The sequence below is a fragment of the Lagenorhynchus albirostris genome, chromosome 3, assembly GCF_949774975.1.
Source record: "Lagenorhynchus albirostris chromosome 3, mLagAlb1.1, whole genome shotgun sequence".
Classification (NCBI taxonomy): Eukaryota; Metazoa; Chordata; class Mammalia; order Artiodactyla; family Delphinidae; genus Lagenorhynchus; species Lagenorhynchus albirostris.
This window is the reverse complement of record NC_083097.1, coordinates 3,717,894-3,742,016: the sequence shown is the minus strand read 5'-3', so window position 1 is coordinate 3,742,016 and position 24,123 is coordinate 3,717,894. Positions and strand designations below refer to the sequence as shown.

The 24,123-nt window shown below is 37.0% G+C and overlaps 1 pseudogene; it reads right to left on the bottom strand.

Annotated features, from left to right (window-relative positions):
- Positions 1–10,725: 10,725 nt before the first annotated feature.
- LOC132518915 (U6 spliceosomal RNA) lies at positions 10,726–10,820 on the bottom strand (annotated as a pseudogene).
- Between the last annotated feature and the right edge of the window lie 13,303 nt (positions 10,821–24,123).

The following is a 24,123-nucleotide window of genomic DNA, read 5'->3' as shown; positions in this document are numbered from 1 at the left end:
ACAGCAGAGCTTTGTTCTTTGAATTCACCAGAAGTGGTGCTCCAAATCACTTTCACATCTCATCTCTGGTAGTTTCTGGTTAAACCCCTTGACTATACAATCTGTGAATCAGTGTGTGTATCCTGATTCAAAGATACCTTTCAGGGAAAGTGATGTGGGGCACGAGGTACTGGATCTCCAACACCCCACATTCCAAGAACTCCAGAACAAATATCATTGTATGTACAGGCACATTGTTAGAGATAAAATGTGTGCTGAGTCCTTGCTGAGCATTGTGATGTAAGTAAGAGTCATTGTATCCATTATTCTTGATCAGCTTGGAAATATTGAATAGTAGAGACTTAAATTGTTAAATTTTTGAGATCAGTCTAATACTTTTTCTGGAGTTATGTTATTGTAAGGAGTTATTTTTCTACTTTTTAATTTAAATCCTGAACTGACTTAGACATATATTTTCTGATTTTCTCAGAAATTCTACTGTTCATTTTCTCATTAAAATGATTCCATTTGCAATGGCTGCTGACCACCGGGACTTCATTTCTCTCAATATTATTGTTTAACATAATTTGTATAATAAAAATCACTATTATTATACAAGTAATTTATATAATTATATAATTCATTATTTATTTTATTTTACAAATAACTCATTTAACCTTAATACATTCCTAAAATCTTTCATCAAACCAGTTTCTGCCACACACAGTCTTCAGGACTTCTAGGAATTCACTGCACTGACATATTCTTAAACAGATTTCCCTGTTGCAGACAGAGTTGTAATAACCACTGATGAAATCCTGAAGAATGTTGATGTATTGAAATATGTTTTGAGAACCACATTTTTTGTTTCAAATTTTATTGAAGAGCTTTTCAAACTCTGTGTTAACTATAAAATTGGTGACAACTTGATGGATGTTGTGCCATTATAAAAGTTTCTTTATGGAGTTATTAGAAATCCCTACTCTCGGTATGTCTTGAGCTTTTGTGGTTCTCAGTCTCATGCAAAGAGTGATCTGGGGGTGCAGGCAACTTCATGATCATTCCTGGACTCAGCAAAGATTGAATATGAATCAATAGCCATTAAAATGAAATTTACTCCTGTTACAATTAGAAGGAGCTCAGGTAGTCTAGACCTCCTGCCACTATGCATTTACATCTGGTAGGTTTTACGGGCACTGGAGATACTTTGGGGGAGGACCATAAACATCTTCCATGTTGAATAACTAGTTTCTGTTCACCTTTTCAGCTTCAAGCTTCAATAGAGGACTGAAGCACTATCACAACTGCCAAAAATCCCCCTGGGATTAGAAATATCGTCTGGGGAGCTCTGTATATCTCCTAAGTCTAGGAGCTTAGGAAAGATGTATAGGAAAAAAAACCAAAAACCAAAAACAGTAAAGAGGTGTGTTATAAGTTACACATCTTCCACCACCCGGGCCTTCCTGTTGTTCCTCAAACATGCCCACCAGGGTCCTATCTTGCTACCCTTGTATTTAGGGAAGCTTATTTGTACACAGAGTATTCTTTCTCACTTAAATTTTCATGTACATTTCTGCTGAATACCACATTTTTAGAGTCTCCACCTCCATTCTTGAGCAAATTAATGTAAAAACTTATTGACTTAAACTGTCTTGTTAAAACCTACTATCTGATGGCTGTATTGCACAGAGAAAAACTCACCATCTGAGCTGTAGTTATGTACACTGCAGAATGACTGATTGATCTGGTCTTTCTCCAGCAAGGATGTGCGGGCCTTTTCCCGAGGAGCCCCCTACCAGCTGGGGTATGCTGCATCCAATCCCTTTTGAAAACACTTACAGAATGTGTCTGTCTGCTCATCAGACAGAATGTAATATCCAAACAGTTTTCATATTGTGCTTCAGAATAGCAGGTTAGCCGTCTAGTGACACATCTCCCCGACCACCAAACACACCTGGGATTTTCCTTGAATGAAGAATTATGAAAGTTCAGACCTACATTTGATGAAGTGTCCCCAGGCCAAGGTATTGGCATTAGATGCCTCCGACATCGGAGGTTTCTATCAGGGTCCTGGTCAAGAGCAAAGGAAGGTCTGTATCTGGGGAGAAGGAATTCAATTGCTAGCCAAACACAAAACTTCCCATAGAGGCAAGCAGATTGCTTATATTGGATATAGTCATCAGCCATTCATTTATTTAAAAACTTTTTTTGAAATATAATTGACTTACAATGTTGTGTTAGCTTCATATGTACAGCAAAGTGAATATATATATATATATATATATATATATATATATATATATGATTCTTTTCCATTAGAGGTTATTACAAGATATTGAGTATAGGTCCCTTTTCTATACAGTAGGTTCTTGTTGTTTATCTATTTTATATATGGTAGTGAATATATTTTAATCACAGGCTCCTCATTTATCTCTCCTCCCTTTCCCCTTTGGTACCCATAAGTTTGTTTTCTATGTCTGTGAGTTTATTTCTGTTTTGTAAATAAGTTCCTTTGTATAAAATGCTAAATTAGAATTGCCATATGATCCAGCAATCCCACTCCTGGACATATATCTGGAGAAAACTGTAATTCAAAAAAATAAATGCACCCTAATATTCATAGTAGCACTATTTACTATAGTTATGACATGGAAGCAACATAAATGTCCATCGACAGAGGAATGGATAAAGAAGATGTGGTACATATGTACAATAGGATACTACTCAGCCCTAAAAAAGAATGAAATAATGCCATTTGCAGCAACATGGATGGCCCTAGAGATTATCATACTAAGTGAACTACGTCAGACAGAGAAAGACAAATATCACATGATATCATGGATCCATGTACTCACTAATTCATTTGTTTAATAAATATTTATCTTGAGTCTGTTATGCTTGGGGCAGGGGACTTAATGCTGGACAGCACACTAGCTCTGATTTCAAGAAGGCTGCAGTCCACTGGGGAGAGATTCCACCATCACACAAATAATTTTTGAACAACTGTTACAGTAAGTGCTACGGAAGAATGTACACTGTGTTGTGAAATTGTTAACAAGGTCCCTAAGGAGGACTGGAGGCTCAGGATAACCTGTCTGAGGAAATGTCACTTACAAGGAGATTTGAGAGCTGGGGTAAGTCTGCTTTTCTTTTTGATTATAACTAAGTCTTGGCTTTGTACTTTACTATTTGTTCATCGTTTTCACCTGCTGTTTACATGCTGTTTATGGCTGACATGCCATACGTGGGTACTATCCCTGTCCTGACATCAGCCAAGACTTCTCTGAAATCTGTGAGACAGCCACACGATTTTCTAGAAATAACTAAAATTTTTGTAATAGTAAGTGGAAACTATTTATGAATGAAATGAAGCAAAAGTTAAAAATAATTGAAGTCACTAGTATAAAGTTGAAGTACTGGCAGCGCAAGTGATGAAAATTTAAAATATACTAGGATTTCCAGAGAGAGAAAGAGAAAAAAATAACAAATAGAAAGAAAATAATAATAATATAAAGTGCCTGAGTTGAAAAAAATAAACTTTTATTCTCTGATTAAGAAGTCATTCTGATTACAATGATATATTAGTGAAGAAATACACATGCATATTCTAAAGAGATCCCTACACACCAATGAAAAAGATAAAACCTCAAAGCTTTTCTCATTGTTACTTTTTAAATAAATAATTCATTTTCACAATAAAGAGGATTTAAATATTATCAGACATGTCGTTTGTTATAGTGGAAGTTAGAAAAGTTTAAATTGTATGTAGTTTTTGTTAGAAAATAAATGTTTTTCAGCAGTACTCCATCAAGTGATGCCATCATTCAGTCTTCTATTGAGAACTAAGAGAATTTTTGATATTTAAGATATGAAAAGATTCAGAAAATAGTATGTTCATGTTCTCTCTCTAAATAAATTCTTTTTAGGAAGTAATTTAACCAGAAATATTGAATCAGGGGAAAGGTTAAGATAGAGCAAGACTGAATGTGAAAGAAATAGTAATGAGAAAACAGACTGTGTAAAATATTAATATAACTCAATTAATAAGAATGAAACTTGGGATTGTAATTCCAGTAATAATATTCTTAAAAATAAGGATACATTCCCAGAATTCTAAATTCCAAACTATCAGAAAACCAAGGTTGGTCTATCTGTGACATTAGAAGAAGAGTAAAGTACAACCACTCCAAAGGTTTCATCTAAGAATAAAGAGTAAACAGACAAGAAAAATACCTCAGTGTGAGAATATGGTTATTAGTTTTTATACCTTATGAAAGAAATATCAGTTGAATGGTTACCCTTAGAGGAGTGGATTATCATTATCAGTGATTATCCATTATCATTAGGAGCAAATCGTAATTATATTTCCCAATTAATGTGTGGGTTTGTGGGGGAGGGAAATAAAGGATGGATGAGAACCCAAAACCAGCCAGAAAAATGGGAAAGAAAAAAATAGGAAAAGATTAAAACTGAAAGAATTAATACATATAAAATAGACGTTAGAAATTAAACTAAATAAACATATAAAATGCAAATATTACATCCATATAAAACTATATAGTCATTTTTGATCTTAAAAATCCAGGTAAATTAGCAGAAATAAACATATCATACTCCCAAAGAAAGGTAGAAGGAGGAAAAGGAGGAGGAGGAAGAAAAAGAAAAGAAGACTTGGAACAAGTTGACAAAGAAAATGTCAAACAGAAGAAAGTATTGTGTCAGTATTAATAACTATCAAATCACTTTAAATCAAATTATTTACAGGTGCAAATCCTCAAATGAGAAAAATAATGGTTATATAAAAATAAATATATAATAATAAAGATAGTATATCCAGTAATAAAACAAAACCTTATATACAGATAATTTAATAATAATAAGACTGTATAAAAAATTAGCAAACACTTTTTAGTTCAAAATGCATAACTAAATAACTCATTGATGGATAGAGAGTACACCACATTCAGTAAAAGAGAGCTTAGTGTGCTTGGAGATTCTTCAGTAGAGAATATTAAAATTAAATTGTAGAGATTAAAATTTAACTAAAAATTAAGGAACATAAAAGAAATGTGGGTGACCAACAACAAACATAGGAAATGTGTATTTAGGTTCTCAGAGAGAAGAAAGAGAATGGAAAACAAGCAACATTTAAAAACAAAGAAACCTAAAATACTTAAAAATTTCTAAGTTATATGAAAGCTATCAACCCACAGAGTCAAGAAATTCAGTGAACCCAAGTTGAATGACAAGAAAGTTAACCTCATCTAGGGATATGAAAATTAAACATAAAACTCATAAATAAAGAGATAACTTGAAAGCAAGCAAAACAAATATATGATATATATCCTTCAAGTAAATAATAATAAAAATGACAGCTGACTTCTGAACAGAAGCAATGGAATCCAGAAGACAAGTGAAAAAGATTCTGAAGTAGTGAAGGAAAAGAAATGGAAAATTACCAGACTATTATTCTACATCCAGCAGATTTCCTTCAAAACTAAAAGAGCAATGTAAATGTCTCAGGCAAACAGCTCTGCCAGCATACCTGCACTATTAGAAGCTCTAAAGGAAGTTCCTCAGCCTAAATACAAATGATCCAGATTGAAGCACAGAGGTGGCATGAGTATCACCAGAAAGAATGCGATCATTGGCTCCTTGACTTGGTTGTGACACCAGAACACTCATGACAGGGATGGCGTGGCAGGGGTGGAAAATTATGGCATTGCTTCCTTTGGTTTACATGCTGCTTCTACTGGCAGAGCAACTTTATCTCTTGTTAAAACCAGTGATTTTTTTTCTTTTTTATGTGCCACTTGCATTTTATTTTATTATTATTTTTTTAACATCTTTATTGGAGTATAATTGTTTTACAATGGTGTGTTAGTTTCTGCTTTATAACAAAGTGTCAGTTATACAAACACAAATATCCCCATATCTCTTCCCTCTTGCATCTCCCTCCCTCCCACCCTCCCTATCCCACCCCCTAGGTGGTCACAAAGCACTGAGCTGATCTCCCTGTGCTATGCGGCTGCTTCCCACTAGCTATCAGTTTTACATTTGGTACTGTATGTATGTCCATACCACTCTCTCACTTTGTCCCAGCTTACCCTTCCCCCGCCCCGTGTCCTCAAGTCCATTCTCTAGTAGGTCTGCATCTTTATTCCTGTCTTGCTCCTAGAAAACCAGTGATATTTTTGACATGAAGTATCCTTTAAAAAGTTCCAGCTAAGGGTTTCCCTGGTGGTGCAGTGGTTGAGAGTCCGCCTGCCGATGCAGGGCACACGGGTTCGTGCCCCGGTCCGGGAAGATCCCACATGCCACAGAGCGGCTGGGCCCGCGAGCCATGGCCGCTGAGCCTGCGCGTCCGGAGCCTGTTGTTCTGCAACGGGAGAGGCCACAACAGTGAGAGGCCCGCGTACCGCAAAAAAAAAAAAAAAAAAAAAAAAAAAAAAGTTCCAGCTAATAAATATGAAAAGAATGACAGAAGTAAAAAATTATTTCATAAGTGCTGTTTAAAGTATTGATTGGAGACAGTGATTATGGATTGTTGATAAAATCTTTGGGTGAATGAATAAGGGGTAACTTTCTGCTATGGACAGAACTGTGCCAACCCCTACCCTCCCTGCAAACACATATGCTGAAACCCTAACCTCTAGCATGTTTGTATTTGGAGATAGGCCCTCTAAGGAAGTAATTAAGATTAAGTGAGGGTGTACGGATGGGACCCTGATCTGATAGGGTTACTGTCCTTATAAGAAGAAACACCAGAAGCTGTCTGTCTCTCTTTCTGGCTTTCTCTGCACACCAAGGAAAGACCATGTGAGGACACAGTGAGAAGGGTGACATCTGCAAGCCAGGAAGAGAGTTCTCACCAGAAACCAAATCATCCAGAGCCTTGATATTGGACTTCTAGCCTCAGAACTGTGAGAAAAAACACATTTCTAACACACCATTGTAAAGCAATTATACCCCAATAAAGATGTTAAAAAAATAAATAAATAAAAAATAAGTGGAAAAAAACCCCCAAAAACAAATTTCTATTGTTTAGGTCACTCAGTATATGGCATTTTGTTGTGCTAGCTTGAACAGACTACTACACTGGGCATTTGTGTAATGTCCCCTCCCTCAAATGAAGACTATACAATGAAGGGACTGAGCTATCATCATCCTAACTTGGTGGTTAACATTAATATTACATGTCTCTTGATGTGATTCAACATCAATAATTCAACATCACCTATGTTTTGTCCTATAAAAACAACACAACTTTAAGCATTTAGATATAATTTCCAGTTCATGGAAATACAGGGAATGAAGATCAAATTACTGGACCCCAAGAGGAAGCAGAAACAAAAGTGTGGCTCTTTCTGTAGGCACCAAGCTAAGCCTCTTTAATAATCAGTGTTTTTTATTATTTTTTTAAGGGCTCTGCTATATTTTTTAAAGAAATGACTAATAGGAAATAACAAATGTAAAGCTCGTCCTAGATTCTGACAATTTAGATTGAAAGAGCACTTTTAAGTTCAATTAGGAAAATATAAACAGAATCTGGGTTTTGAAAGTAAAAGATTAACCCTGAGAAAAGAAAACAAGAACTTTAACGAGAGCATGCACTATAAGGTCTTGTTTTGATTAAAATACGTGCGTGTGCGTGTGTGTGTGTGTGTGTGTGTATGTGTGTGTGTGTACATAGGAAAAGTCCTAGATGGTTAGTTACAAGAAGATTTAAAAGGTTAGTGATGATCTCTGGATGATGAAGGAATGGCTTTTCAATGTGTTTAATTTTGCTTGTCTGTATTTTCTAGTTTTCTACAATATACATGTACAACACGTATAAAGGTAAATGCTGTTAGAAATCAGCTCCTTGAGGAGCATATTCTGTCACTAGCTACCAATCAGTGACCTCCCTTTATTTTACTAAAACATGAAATCCCTAAATTGCTGTGTTTCTCTTGACCCTGACTTCTAGCATATTTCTTGATGAATTCAACATTTGTAATAATGGCCCATATACACGGGGCCTCTGAATTTTGTGATCTTCTCTTTTCATCCATCTCACTTTAGCCACTCCCTCTAAGAGCAGTATTTGTGACTTTGTCAATTCCACTAATGCACCACCTCTGAAATTTTGATTCAAATATCCCATTCTGATTTAAGCATCTTCCTATGCAAATCATCACACTGAGGAAGTTTCCCCATGAATGAGATCTCCTTTCATTGACCCAACCTGTTTTTCTTATTTTCACCCCCCATCATATTCTCAACCCTATTCTCGGGGATATATCATTATCATATCCTCTTAAAAAGACCTTTATTTTCCTTGACGCTTTCTTTTTTTGGTCACACTCATCTGTAGAAAGCCGAAACCCCAAAAACCCAACTATTCTCCATGTTCAAAAGCAGCGATACATGTCTAGAGAAAAAAACTTAACCACACTTACTGGTATCACCTTAAATTCATGACCACAGTTCTCAAACTGGCTCTTAGATCTCTTCCAATTTTGATTACACTTTAGTATGTTTGCTTCCTGCTTTCCTAAACAACAATTTCCTCCTTCTCAACATTTTAATAAAATATCTCACTCTCAGCTGATGACCTTTCCTCACTTGTACTTGGGAATGTAGGTGCACCCAGACTGACTTTCACCATTAAATACACCAGCCGACCCACATTGTGCTGCCACTCCACCCTCCAACTTTCAAGGATGGATGAAGTGTCTCTGGGCCCATCAGTGGTAAATCCCTCCAGTGGCTCATTTTTGCCCTTAGAGTGAAATCCAAACTCCTCAGCATGGCTCCTGTCTGGCTCTTTCTTGTCCTGTTGTATAACTTGTTCAACAGGCTCCACTCACATCACCATCAGCATCAGCATCTTTTTTGTTCTTGTCATGGGACCTTTGTGTTTGCTGCTTCTCCAACTGGAAGGCTCTACTACAGGTCCTCGCAAGGTTGTTTCCTTTTCAGACCAGGCAAGACATAGCTCAAGTGTCACCATCTCAGAAAGACCTTCCCAAACAGTTCAAACATGATTAGCTGCCCCTGGGACATTCTCTCATATATTTTTTTCTCTGCCTATGTTCTCTTTCCTTCCTTCCTTTTTTCCTTCCTTCCTTCCTCCTTCCTTCCCTCTTTCCTTATGGAGTACAAGCATAGTCCATTTAGCTTTAACAGAACTAAGAGTGAGGGGGATGAGAGGAGAAAGGGAGATTTTGATATATGTCTGCATAATTGATCTCCCAGAAGACAACATACTAAGTGCTGTGTGAGCATCATCATCTCATGCACCTTCACCAGAATGGAAAATCAGCTTTTAACCTCTTTTTATTCATTTTGTTGGGAAAATGTCTTGTTATTAAATTGCCTTTTATTTATTTACTATTAATTTTAAAAAAACATTAAATATGACATGCAACTTTAAAACTAAATTCTAAGTTCTGTCTCATATTTTTGTGAGTAAATAAAATGTATGCTGATCACATTCATGCACTCTGCTGTGTGTCCATAACTCCAAAAGTAATAGGAAGACTTCTTAGAAGTACTTTTATCCACTTTCTCCTTTGAATCAGGATTCTACATTAGGTATACACCTAATTCCATATCTCAGATCCTGCATGGAGTTTTTGAACCAGTGAATGTTGTTAATATGGTGTGTGGGAATAACCTGGGAGAGCTTGTCTCCCAGGAACAGGAGAAAATGGAACACAAGGCTGCTGCAGTGAGTTCAGATCTAGTCTTGTTCTGGTGCTTTCCAGGACACTAAAGCAAGGAGAAAAATGGCAACACTAACAGTTTAGGTACAGCACTAGAGATGAGAGCATACACACTTCTGAAGCCTCAGAGGAAAATAGCTCTTTCCTAGAAATCAAGTTGATAGTTACATTTTCTGACTTTGATCTCAAGTAGGTTACTTAACCTCTTGGTAATAGGAATGTTTCTATAGAGGCAAAGTATTTTCAGTACCTTGCTTTATTTGCCTAATCACTCCTTCCTATTGCAAGATTCTTATTATCAGAGAGTCCATTTTATTGTCTTATTTATTTTTGTAAACTCCTCGGCATTCAACTTGTGACATAGATAGATAGATAGATAGACAGATAGATACATAGATGCTTAAAAATATAGTAGGTGTGGGCTTCCCTGGTGGCGTAGTGGTTGGGAGTCCTCCTGCCGATGCAGGCGACGCGGGTTCGTGCCCCGGTCTGGGGGTATCCCACATGCCGTGGAGCGGCTGGGCCTGTGAGCCATGGCCGCTGAGCCTGCGCGTCCGGAGCGTGTGCTCCACAGTGGGAGGGGCCACAGCAGTGAGAGGCCCGCGTACCGCAAAAAAAATATGTGTGTGTGTGTGTGTGTGTGTGTGTGTGTGTGTGTGTGTGTGTGTGTATAGAGAGAGAGAGAGTAGGTGCTCAGAAATAAAAGACAAGAGAAAGGAAGGAAGAAAGAAAGGGGGAACAGATAGGAGGGTGAAAGGGAGGGAGAGAAGAAGGGAGAAAAAGATAAAAATAATGGCTATCCAGTAATTACAAAGAGGGTTTTCTGGAATATCCTTTTTTTTACTTGCTTTTCTTCTTTTATTTAAGTATAATTGCTGTACAATATTATATAAGTCATCAGTGTACAATATTATTTTATACAGAGTAGCTTGTACCTCTTAATCCCCTACCCTTCCTTGCCCCTCCCCCCTTCCCTCTCCACACTGGTAACCACTAGTTTGTTTCTATATCTGTGAGTCTTCTTCTCTTTTGTTATAAAAATATGGAACACATCACAAATTTGCATGTCCCCTTTGCACGGGGGCCATGCTAATCTTCCAATTTTAGTGTATGTGCTGCAGAAGCGAGCACTGGAATATTCTTAATACTTATCAAACCTAAAGCTCAATTACTGCTCTTTATTAAATAATTTATTTTAACACATTTAGACACTAGAGAGCTTATGTATAATAAAGTACTTCAAAATGTATGAAGAAATTCCAACTGAACTATTACTAAATAAAAATACAAAGATGGGCAATTCATAAGCAATGAATTTTTTCTTTTAGCTAACTTGGTAGAATAAAAGGGCATTTTTATGAAATACCTATATTAATGTTGATGTGCATATCAATCTGTGAGTACTTTTATTGTTACTAGGATTAGGAGTTTATTTTTAGTAGTTCTTATGTCAACTTAGTAGTATAGTTACTATTATTGACCATTTAAAAATTTTTCCTCATTTTTATTGTCAGTTCCAAATTGGTTAGGAGCAAAAAAAAAATAGTCTGAAGTGTGATTTGCTCCTAAACGCACAGAAATCCGTGATACAGAAGGGTTTTCTTAGATCCAACAGGCGTGGCATTTGATGACGTGAAAGTGCTTAGTAAATTTGGGGACTGCACATCTCTGGGTTCAGGAGTCAAGGAAGCTTCCTGCAGAAGCATGAGTTTCAGAGTTTGAGAAGCGAACGCCACCTTTAAAGTGGTTAATAATACACTAACTTATAAGCTGAGCGTAAGAAACGCCTATGTAAAATATAATGGGGTCTTTTTTCTCTCCATTGGTATATATTTAAAAATCTTTAAAAATATTCTAGGGAAAAAGTGGGTGTTACATTCCTTACTGTGTGCTTTAAAAAAGGACTTTCCACTTGCTCATCTCTAGAAGGTCATCTCAGAGATGTACATGCCGGGCCTTCATTAGGTCTCCTCTTGCATTCATATTTAACTTTCTTTCATTCTGTGGCCTTTATTAGCTGAGCTCCTGGAGCTTGTAGCACATTTTAAACAGCAACACTGGGAGGATGTAAATGCAGAATAATGTATCAGGACTCAAATTTGCATGGTCAAATGTCAAAAAAATTAGACCTTCCCCAGAACCATGTCAAGAGGAATAACATAAGTGGGCAAACTCAACAGCAGGCATGCCATTATCATTTAGCGAAAGCTGTCATCACTGCCAGCAAGTGGAAGCAGTGGTCATTAGCTGGAGCTCTGCCGGGGGACGTTGCAATTCTTCCTTTTCCTTTTTTTTTTTTTAAAGATCTATATTTTTTCCCCATCATCTGACAGTATTTCACAGAACGCCACAGTGCGATGTTGCCTCCCTGACAGGAAAGTCAAGAGGTGGGGGAGGGCTCCTTTGGAGTCGGGGGAGTGGAGGGCTAAGGAGAAAAATCCATAATCGTCCACTGTCAGCTGGAGGGTGCAGGAATTGCATTACCTATTGGATAAATACTCATTAAGAGTAATCACTTTATTTCAGCTCTGTAATGACATTAACAAGCTTGGAATACAGGGAATTACATGAGTCAGAACAAATAATTGAATATTCTACTGTGGAGGGAACACAGCACAAGTCGGCCTTCATGTCATGCCATCTCTGAAGCTAGCACAGCATGCAATTAGATAATAAGCTTAAACAGCATTAAATTGGCACTGCTCATACCACCACTGAGAAAAAAGAAGTATTAATTGTTCAACTCTCACCTGCTTGTAATTTCATGCAATGCAAATACCAGCAAGTCTGCCCTATTTTGATTTAAATGGACTTATACAAAGGATTTAAACAAACCAATAAAAATGGAATATAAAGAGAATCTGAGATAATGAAAAGTGAAAACAGATGCTGATTACAAACCATGTTCAGTGGGGAAGGGTTCCTCTTTGAATGGGAGGTGGATGAAAATTTGGCTACATTTTAAAATGTACAGTTACCATAATAATTTGACAGGTGTCCTAGATATTTTTTTCTCAATATTTCTAGCCGGCGATTTCCTTTCAACATTATTTTACAATCTCCTGAATATGTGCGCTGAGATGGGATTCATACAGTTCAGTACAATCAGCACAGCTGGGTAGATAGGCATTGATGATGATATAGATACAGATATCGCTATAGAAACAGAGATAAACAGAGATACAGACATGATTAATGTTGGTGCATCATTAATCGTGGAGAATGTTAAAGGTATGTAAAGCTTTCAAACAGCACAGGATGATTTTGTGTTGTGACAAACAAGAAAAGGTGGTCAAAAGCAGGTAAACCACGTGAGACACTTTCCTAACTGGTTTGACGTATTAGCAAGCTAGGACCCTGAGAGAAGAGAAAGCTGCCTTTTTGACATCCCATCCCAGTGCCACAGGAGTGTCATTTAGTGTGCTGTATCCATAAGCATGAGTTAACCTAATGTGATGCATCAAATTACACAAGCTGTTAGAGAATGCCAAGGAGAACCCAGAATGATGCTGCTTCTTCTGGCTCCACACAGAGGAAGGTGCCTTCCCCCAGGGTGGCTGCCCAGATCAGAGCAGATTGAGATGAGCCGTGAGAGCCTGGATGCTCTGGGGATGGCAATTTGGGAAGTATCAGTTTACAGTCAATTCTACCACAATTCCAAATCTGTGTAGTTATTCAGACGAGCCAATCAGCACCGGATATTTGATAGGCAAACTCAATAATCATTTATAATCTTGACAGGTTAAGGGTCTCTAAGGCAAAGCTTAATATACACAGTGGGTTTGAAAATAAGAGAAAACAAATAAAGGAATCTCTATATTCTTGAGCAAATATCTTTTCTTTCTCTAGTCCTACAATCTTCCAATCAGGGATTTTCTTTATCATTCCCAGCCTCACAGGACACACAAAACCATTTTGAATCTATTTTTCTAAGTAGACCACCATACAGCCTTCACCTCAGTACTTGCCTATAACTCATGTGGGTGTTTGAAAGTTATTCTTTAATAAAGGCAAGGGGGAAAAAGAAACTAGGTCCTACTTTAGGACAATTTAGAATGTGTCAATAAATTCAAGATTGAGAACTAAAATAGAAATTTGAGTATTTATCATGTCTGTCCTATAAAATAAATTGAAACTCTTAGAAGAAAGATTATCCACTAGCCCAATCTTTCTGAGGGAATAACATCTAGCATACTGCATTGTGTAGCAGGTACCCAATTCATCTTAAAAAAATACAGGAAAAAGACATACTGCAAGTAAAAATCTGGAATTAAAATGAGCATTAGCAGAATGCTCTCTCTCTCTCTCTCTCTTCCTCCTTCCTTGTTTTTCTTCTCTCTCCATCCTTTTCCCTCTTTTTCATGCCCTCTTTCTCTCTCTCATTATATCAATAAAATGATTCTAGTTTCAGTCTACTTATAATGAGAGGCAGTTATACTGGATCTTAGCTTTCATAAAGTATGTACTAGTTATACAAAGAACTATCTTAATTACTCTTTGGTAAAAAATAATGTATATACTGATGATTCTCTATCTATCTTATCATGTGCTAGGCACTGTAGGGGATATCTTCAAGTATGTACATTTCTATTGGGTCCAAAAACATGTATGAGACAATTAAGAAAGGATGCAAACAAAATTAAGAGTTACATTGTATAACAGGATAATCCAAAATTAATTCACAGAAGAGATCTATTTATGTAGTCATTCAATAAATATTGATTGATTATGTGATGTATGCCAGGCACTACGTTGTTTAAAACACGAAGACGTGCCCAGTTTCCTCAAGGAACTGTATTTCCTTGGAGGAGACAAGCATGCACAATGTGATGGAGAATGTTGTTCTCACTGTAACTTTTTATTGCAAAGGTATTTATTGGGAAGAAACGTTCTTGTCAAGATGAAATCAAGAGAGACATGGCTTTTGGCAGTGAAGTCCTGTGGGAAGCGTGGCAAACAAAGGACACGAGTGTGACCCCTGCTAGGGAGATGGAAAATGTCAAGTGCCCTCCAAGTGACCCTTCCCCATGACCATCCCATTTAACTTCCAGACCCCAGATCTTTGTAGAGCTGTTAAACTCACTGCAGGCTGGAGAAGAGGATGCTGGAGGAGTCCTGTTATTATATATATTTTTTCCTTGAAACAGACAGGACCATGGCATTGTGTACATGCAGAAACTTGGGAAAGAAAGGATGACTCATATGGTGGGGACTTTCAGGAAGCGGGAGAAGGCTTTGGCTGATCCTGCAAAGGAATTTTAGCTCTCTCAATCTTGGTTTGATCCTTGCTGAAGAAATTTCATCTGACCTGAGACTTAGAAAGAGGTAAACTGGGATAGATTTTTTCATGCAGATAGATAGCTTGTGCAAACCAAGAAGGCATAGGAGAACGTATCTTCCCCTGCAGTATTGTTACAAGATAAAGTTCATTAGGGTAAGTCATGAATGAGGCTGATTTTTATGTCATGAAAATGGGATAATAAATTTTCTTAAAGGTAATGAAGAACTATGGAGAATATACCTAGGAAAGGAACATCTCAATGCCCACAACAAACAAAAATGAATGCAGTATTCCTATAATACAATGTATAAATGGGCAATGACTGGGAATAGGAAATTTATAAGAAAGGAAACCTGAAAGGTCCAAGGTTTTCCACCATTACAATGTCACACAGAAGAGTTTCACAGCTCTAAAAATCCTATGTTTCACCTGTTTATTCCTATCCACAATCCAGACCTGTGGCAACTGCTTATCTTTGTACTATCTCTACAGTTTTGCTTTTTCTTGTTGCTGAGTAATATTACATGGTATGGATGTATCACACTTTGTTTGAAGGTTATATTGTTTGCTTCCAGTTTCTGAAGATTATGAATAAATTTGCTACCAAAGTTCTTTTGCTGGATACACAAACACACACACACACACACACACACACACACACACACAATAATTTTCAACTCCATTGGATAAGTACCTAGGAGCACAATTGCTGAATCACATGGTAAGACAACATTTAGCTTAGTAAGAATCTGAGAAACTATCTTCCACGATGGCAATGCCATTTTGTAATACTTATGGCAGTAAATGTGAGTTCCTATCAGTCTGCATCCTTTCCAGCAGTTGGTATTACAGATTTTGAGTTTATTTTGTAGTTGTTGTTTTGGTTTTATTTTAGCCATTTTAATAGATGTAATGACATCTCATCATTGTTTTAATTTTCACTTCTTTAAAAACATATGATGTTGAATGTCTTTTCATCTACTTATTTGCCATGTGTGTATCTTCTTTGGTAAGGTGTCTGCTCAGACCTTTCACACATTTTTAACTGGATTGTCTTCTTATTGTTGAGTTTAAGACTTCTTTGTATATTTTGAATAAAATCATTTAACAGATATGGATTTTGCAATATTTTCTGCCAGGCTGTGTCTTGTTTTTTTGTTTGTTTGGTTTTTGTCTCTTAATAGTAACTTTCACAGAGCATAATTTTTATTTTCATAAAGTCCAACTTTTTCATTTATCTTTTCATAGATCATGCTTTTGGTGTTGTGTCTAAATACTCCTCACCAAACACAGACCACTTAGATCTTTTCCTATGTTTTCTTCCAGAAGTTTTACAGTTTTTCATTTTACATTTTGGTCTATAATGCATTTTGAGTTAGATTTGGTGAAAGGTGTAAATTCTGTGCCTGGACTCATTCCTTCCTCCTTCCCTCCCTCCCTCCTTCTCTCTCTCTCTTTCTTTCTTTCTTTCTTTCTTTCTTTCTTTCTTTCTTTCTTTCTTTCTTTCTTTCTTTCTTTCTTTCTTTCTTTCTTTCTTTCTTTCTTCAGAAATGGTTGTCCAATTTTTCTAAAACCATTTGTGGAAAGATTATCTTTGTTGATTGAATTACTTTGTTCCTTTCCAAAGGTAGACATTGGTATCTATAATGTCTCAGCTTTCACCAATTCCAAGCTGCTGTGATTACTGTAGATTTTTGGTAAGTCATGAAGTTAGGTAATGTCAATCCCTTAACCGTTCTTTTTCTTAATTATTCTGTTGTCTATTCTGGGTCTTTTGACTTTCTATGTAAACTTTAGAATTAGCTTAGCATGAAATACCGTGAACTAGCTTCCCAGGATTTTATTTGGGATTGTGTTGAACATATATATCAAGTTAAGAAGAACTGACTACAAAAAATGTTGAGTCTTCCTATCTGTGAACCTGGATTATTTCTCCACTTATTTAAATCTTTGACTTTCTCTTATTTTTTCCATCCAAACTTCATAGTTTTGTGGATATAGACTCTGTACATATTTCATCAAATTTATATGTATTATATTTTGTGATGATGGTATTATGATTTTGATTTCAACCTCCAATTGGTATAATTTATATGTAGAAAAGCAATTGTTTTGTTTATTAACATTGTAGAAAACCTGTACCCTGTAGTCCTTTTGATAATCCTTGTGATAATTAGTTTCAAGAGTTTTGCTATTATTATTGTCATTGTTGCAGTTGTTAATTCTCGGGGATTTTTTAACTAGACTCACATGGAACAAAAACAGCTTTATTCCTTTATTCCCAGTCTGTAAACCTTTCACGTCCTTTCCTTTGATTGCATTAGATACTGCCTCCGGTGTAAAGTTGAGTAGCGGTAGTGAGAGCAAGCATTCTTGCTTTGATCCTGATCTTAAGACGAGAGCATCTTGTTTTTCATCATTAAATATCATGTTAACTCTAGGACTTTTGTCTGTTTTTGAATGTTCATTATCAAGTTGAGAAAATTTGCCTCTATTTCTAGTTCCTGAGAGTTATAAATAAATAAGTTTGGATTTTGTCAAGTGCATTTCCCTCACCTATTAATATAATCATATAACTTTTCTTTCTTAGGCTACTAATGGATTACATTAATTGATTTTCAAATGTTGAACCAGCCTTGCATACCTGGAATAAATCCCTCTTTTCCATGGTATATACTTATTTTTATAAATCATTGCATTTAATTTGCTAATATTTTGTTGAAGTTTTTATACCTATGTTCATTAGAGATATCAGTCTGTAGTTTTCCTTTTTGTAATTCTTTATAAGGTTTTGACATTAAGGTAATGGTGATCTGATGGAAGGAGCTATAAAGTGTCCCCTTTGTTTCTATTTTTGGAAGGAGTTTTAGAGAATTAGTATGATTTCTACATTAAATTTTAGCAGAATTCACAAGTGAAACATTTAGGACATGGTGGTTTCTTTTTTTTGGAACATTATTAACTATTGATCACTTCCTTTTATAGATATATTTCTATTCATATTATCCTTTTATCCTGTATACATTTTGATGGTTTATGATCTTTCAAGTTACTGGCCCAAATAAAATGTCAAATTTGTGGACATAGAGTTTTTCCTAATTTTCATTTATTATTTTACTATCCATCAGATCAATAGTGATGATCCCTCTTTAGTTTTGATATTAATAAATCATTTCATCTCTTTTTTCGTGCTTAGACTGGATACAGTTTCATTAATTTTATTGATCTTTCCAAAGAATCAGTTTGGTTTTCTTGGTTTGTTCTATTGGTTTCCTGTTTACAATTTAATTTATTTCTGTTTTAATTTTTATTGCTTTTTTTTCTTAATTTAAGTTTAAATTGCTTTTCTTTCTTTGGTTTAGTAAGGTAGAAGTTTAGCTTATCGATTCCACAAATTTTCCCATATATATGCATGCAATGCTGTAAATTTCTCTCTAAACACTGTTTTCACATCACAAAAATTTTGGTAAGTTTCTTACTTGTTTTCATCTAATTCAAACATGTTACATGTTTCAAAGGTTGGAAATATTTTTAAAAGTCTCAAGACTTTTCTTTGTCTCGAGTGTTATTTACACATGTTGTATTTAATCTCCAAAACTGTTAGTGGTTGCCCTAGAATTTGCAATACACATTTACCACTAATCTACACCTACTTTCAAGTAACACTTTATTGTTTCACAGATAGTATAGGTAACATAGAAGTGAGTATTCAAAATTCCTCCCTCCCAATGTTATAAGTAAATAACATTTCTGTCATCCATTACACTCATCCATATGCTATAATTACCCAGTACATTTTTGCTATTATTACTTTAAACAGATCAATTTAGATCAATTAAGAATAAGAAAAAAGAAAAAAAAATTTGCCTAAATTTATTCCTTTTTTGATGCACTTCCTTTCTTTATGTAGATCTAACTTACTGGCCTAAATAATTTTCCTTCTCTCTGAAGAACTTCTTTAAATATTTCTTGTAAGGCAGCTCTGTTAGCTCCCAAATCCCTTAGGTTTGTTCCTGCCTATGAAAGTGTTTCTTTCTGCTTCAGCTTTGTTTTTCTTTTTTTTTTTCTTTTTTTAACATCTTTATTGGAGTATAATTGCTTTGCAATTGTGTGTTAGTTTCTGCTTTATAACAAAGTGAATCAGATATATATATATATATATATATATATATATACATACATACATATATCCCCATATCTCCTCCCTCTTGTGTCTCCCTCCCACCCTCCCTATCCCACCCCTCTAGGTAGTCACACTTTGAACAGTAATTTTACTGTGTGCAGAATTATCATTGGTTGAATCTTTTCATTTACCACTTTAAACATTTTACTCTATGCTTCTTGTTTGCATAATTTCTGATGAGATATCTCATGTAATTCTTATCCTTATTCCACTATAGGTAAGGTGTTTCTTTCTTCTGGCTTATTCTAAGATTTTCTCTTTGACTTTATTCTTCTGCACTGTGACTAGTGATAGACATTTTTTTTTTTTTTGTATTTACCCTGCTTGGTGTTCTTTGAGCTTCCTAGCTCTGTGACTTTGTGTCTGTCATTAATGTCGGATACCTTTCAGCCATTATTACTTCAAACATTACTTCTGTTCCTTGTTTCTTTTCTTTGTCTGTTATTCCCATTTGGCATGTGTTACACTTTTTGTAATTGCCCCAAACTTCTTGAATATTATGTTCCATCTTGTTCATTCCCTTTTCTCTTTGTATTTCAGTTTCAGAAGTCCTTGTTGACTTATTTTCAAACTGATTGGTCCTTATTGTCCTTCCTGTCTCTCCTGGGTCACACATCGCTCCTTCTATGTGTCCATTCTGAGACTTCTGTGTACTTTACTTCTAAGGATGTGTATTTGGGATTCTCTTGGGAGGAGAAAACTTGGGTTACTGGGCAAAGTTACCTTCAGGTTCAGGAGGCAAAATGTCTGTCATTTAATGTGGACTTGACCCGGGTGTAGAAGTATAAGAGCACAGGTGATTTGGCTCAAGAACAGACAAACTCAGAGGCACAATTTACACTTTAGAGCTCCCTGAAGATTGAAATTAAGATTGAAAGGACACTACTGTTTAACTTCTTCCTCTTCCCTCTCTGACTTCCACAGTTTCTCACTGTGTTTTCATGGAGCAATTCCTTAATCAATCACTTGCACATGAATCCTGATTTCAGGGTCTGCTTCTGGGGAGTACAACTTAAGCCATTGGTCCAGCAATCTCTTATTATTTCATTAAAGATTTGATCTTTTCAAGAAGTGTTATTTTTCTTTATTATGTTGTCTAGCTTCTGATTTACCTTCAGCAGGAAGCTGGGGACAAATTGCCTAGTCCACTCGGAGCAAAGTAGAAGTCTGCATTCTCAGTTTGGTGCCGCTATCTGAATATCAATGCCTTGAGTGTGGTGAGCAGCTCTCCGTTTGCTCAGGATCATTCTGTCCTGGTTTTACTACTGAAAGTCCTGTGTCCAGAGAAACCCCGCAGTTCTGGGCAAACAGGGTCAGTTGGCTATCTTAACCAACTTGAAAAAATTCCTCTTGGTAGGGCAATTGGGAGCAGTGCCTGTTCTGTGCCATCTCAGACTTTTTCTTTCCTTTATATATTTTAACTCCAACTGTGTTCTTTATCTTGCCTCAGTCTTTGTGGTAAGAATGTCTCCACTGCCTCTTTACTTTCTGTCTCTCCCAATGTCTCCTCTAAGTTATCTCAATGCCATTCCTACCAGTGAAACCTGAAACATCTCTCTCCTATAATAAAATGGATTTTACTTCTTACCCACTCTACTCAACAAAATCTTCTAGACTTGGAATGGAAACAGGGCAGATCTGGAGATCTATGATGCTGGTTTGGTGCCCTGTCACTGGAGCACTAGTTATCATTGTGGCTCTGTTTTAAACAAAGTTGCCTTATCTCTCTCCCTTTTTAATTCTATGTTCCTGGGAAAGAGTAACTGATTGGTCAGCATGTATTACTTGTTTATCCTAGATGGATGTACTCTGGCAAGGGAGTGGAGCTATATGACACAGACATGAGTGGACAGAGGGTATTTAATTTAATTATCTAAGAGTGATCCTTAGATGAAGGAGATCATTGTGAGTCAGGAAGTATACATACAACATCTGTTAGGTCAGTGGTCCTCAAAGCATGGTCCCCAGACCACAGTATCATCAGCACCACCTGGGAATGTATAACAAATGCAAATTATTGAGCCCTATCCTAGAACTACTAGATCAAAAACTCAGAGCTGGGTTCAAATAAGCCCTTCTGGTGATCTTGTTGCACAGTAAATTTGATTTTTTAATTTTCTTTTTTTTTGGCCACTCTGTGTGTCATGTGGGATCTTAGCTCCCCGACCAGGGATCGAACCTGCAGTGGAAGTGCATAGTCTTAACCACTGGACCACCAGGGAAATCTGATGCATGGTAAATTTGAAAGCTCATCTTCCAGAGGACACCCTTGACTTTGTAACCCTGCTTTTATCATACTGTAATTTATTTTTTCATAAAATAAGAAGAGATGATTGAACAATTTTTCTCAATAATGAGGAATAAAGAAGTATAACCCCATTCCTTGTGATGATAGTGATCACCCCTCAGGCAGCAAGTGTCTTCCTGGAGAGTAGTACACAACAATAGCGTGAGCCTAGGACAGACAAACAGCACCATTCCAGAATTCCATGAGGCTGGCTGCTCCTGGAAGGTTTGGTATATGAAAACAAAACCAAAAAACTAAATTGGATTCCACGGTCCAGGGATCCCTTCTACACCTGCGTGTCGTGAAGTGTGTTCCCTGATCAGATTCTGTCTTGTGTGGGATTCTATGCTTGCAGAGCGGGGCTGATTGAGGCTTTGCTGGCTGGAAAGACAAACTCACTCCTATAATAGTTATTTCTGTGATGCCAAACCCTTGGCTGTTGCTGAATGGTCCAGTGGAGTCTCTTTACCAAACCACATAGTGGCTGGTTGGTCTCCTCAAGGAATAGTGTCATATGGGGGAGGCTTAATATTGGTCTTTTTTACCTTGAATATGAATCTTTGGTAAGTGCTACCCCATGCTCTGTCCATGTGTACCTTCAAGCCGACAATCATTCACTCTGTACACGTACCTGTTATGCAAATTCCCTGTTGGCCAATGATGATGGCTACTTAATGTTGACTGGCTATTTTGTCTATTTGGTTGTTCAATGCTTCTTCCTTAATGGTCCCCTTCCAGTGGGCATTAGCATGTAATACAAGTATCATCACACATTGTACTCACTCCTATATATGCATCTAGTTCCTTTAATCAGAGTTCTTTGCCTGTAATATTCCAGTCCTTTTTTTTAGGTCCCTATCCAACTGGCCAGACCATTGGCAATTGTCTAGAAATACGTGTACATTCTCACATTGGTCCACTTCTCTTTCTACACAAAGTGGATGGCCAGGTACATCATCATGACCAGTTATGCCCACTGGGAAGATTTTCTTTCTCTGCTGGCTGTTATGGACATCCTAGAACATCAGTAGTGGAGATGCCATTCATTTTCAGCTTGCATCCATATCCCAAGCCAGCCTATCCTTCAGCTGATCATATGAGACCACCTCTAGGGTTGTAAGAAGGAGTTGGAGATGGGTGATGCTACAATCATAGTGGGTGGTAGTTGGTTCTGGGCTACCTGGTCATGCAGCTCCCTTGTGCCTTCTGGTCTTGCTTTGCTTGATCATGGATATTCAGTTCCCATCTTACAACAGATTGTTACAAGATCTATATGGTTTTGTAGCTTGGTGGGGGTGACAGAATGCTGTTCATAAGGTGCAGGCTGGATTTATGGTCTTTCTGACCCATACTCAATTGTTCTATCTACCAGAGCCCAGTAACATAGTAGGAACTGTTTCTCAAGAGGCATATCATTCTCCATTGTGATGCTGCAGCTTTGCTCTGGAACCTCATGTCCATTTATTGTGATTCTTCCAGTGGGACTTTCCATAAACTTCACCTTCATTTTTCCCCACTGCTGATGCCTCTAACTCATAGTATCTGCTGTATCATAGGGTCCAAAGGGAAGGACTGCTTGGTCTGAAGCCTGACCTTCTAAAGATGCCATTTCTGATCTGGGCACCACTCAAAGCTGTCAACCTTCTATGTCACCCAGTATAAGGGTTTGCCATTCATCGTTCTTCTTTGTAGTAGGGCATGGAAGATAATGTCAATTTCTGTTACTTTGGAGGGGCTATCCTGGCATACCTCTGCACATTGGACCCCTTAAATTTTATCAAATTTTATCAAATTTTATCAAAATTTAGGCATCTCCCTAAATCTCCAGAGTCTATTTCTCACACTCTGGAATGCATGTGCATTACCAAGGTCTCCAGCATAACAGGCATCTCTCGTTCACTGCCCTTTGTACTATGTCATCCATGCAATGGACCAATGTAAGGTCCTTCAGGTATTCCACTGTTCCGAGGCCCGTGAAACTGAGCACCACGTCTATAGTGGTGGCCCTTTCCCCTCCTGACCTTCCTCTGTTCCATCTGCTGTCTGCTCAGAGGCTGACTCTGGAGGCATTTAATAGAATGAGAGAGCTTGGAGTTACACCTGCTCTGAGCCCTGTTGGTCATTCTTATCCAATTGTGCTGGAGATATGAAGTTCCTATTGTCATCTAGTCTCAGGAATCCAGGAGCTTCTGTCTCAGGTAAGCGACCTGTCTCTTAGGGTTGTGCTCCATCTTGACTCAACTAATCAAATTTTCTGACCCCCATGACCACTCCTGACTCCTTCCCTAGAAGTCTCTGTATGTATTTTAACCCCCACCAATTTCCCTATTTTCAATAATATTTTCTTATACTTAGAGAAATCAAAGAAGCTCACAACTGACTGTGTCCCTCAGTCTCTGAACCTCAGTCTCTGAACCTCAGTTTCTGCCACTGTGGAATAGGAGTAATAACTGTATTGTTAAAACATTTAAATGAGTTTGAATGCATGTTATAATCTGTAAACTCTAAACTGGGGATTATCATTATCAGCAGAAGAGAATAAAGACTTTTATTATGAAGCACTATGAACACTGCAAACTAGCCTGTTTATCATCCTTTTATTATTCCAGTTTTGTAATGTATATGAGAGGGAACGGGGGACCCTACAAATACCTGGGTCTGTTCATGAAGAAGAGTCTACATG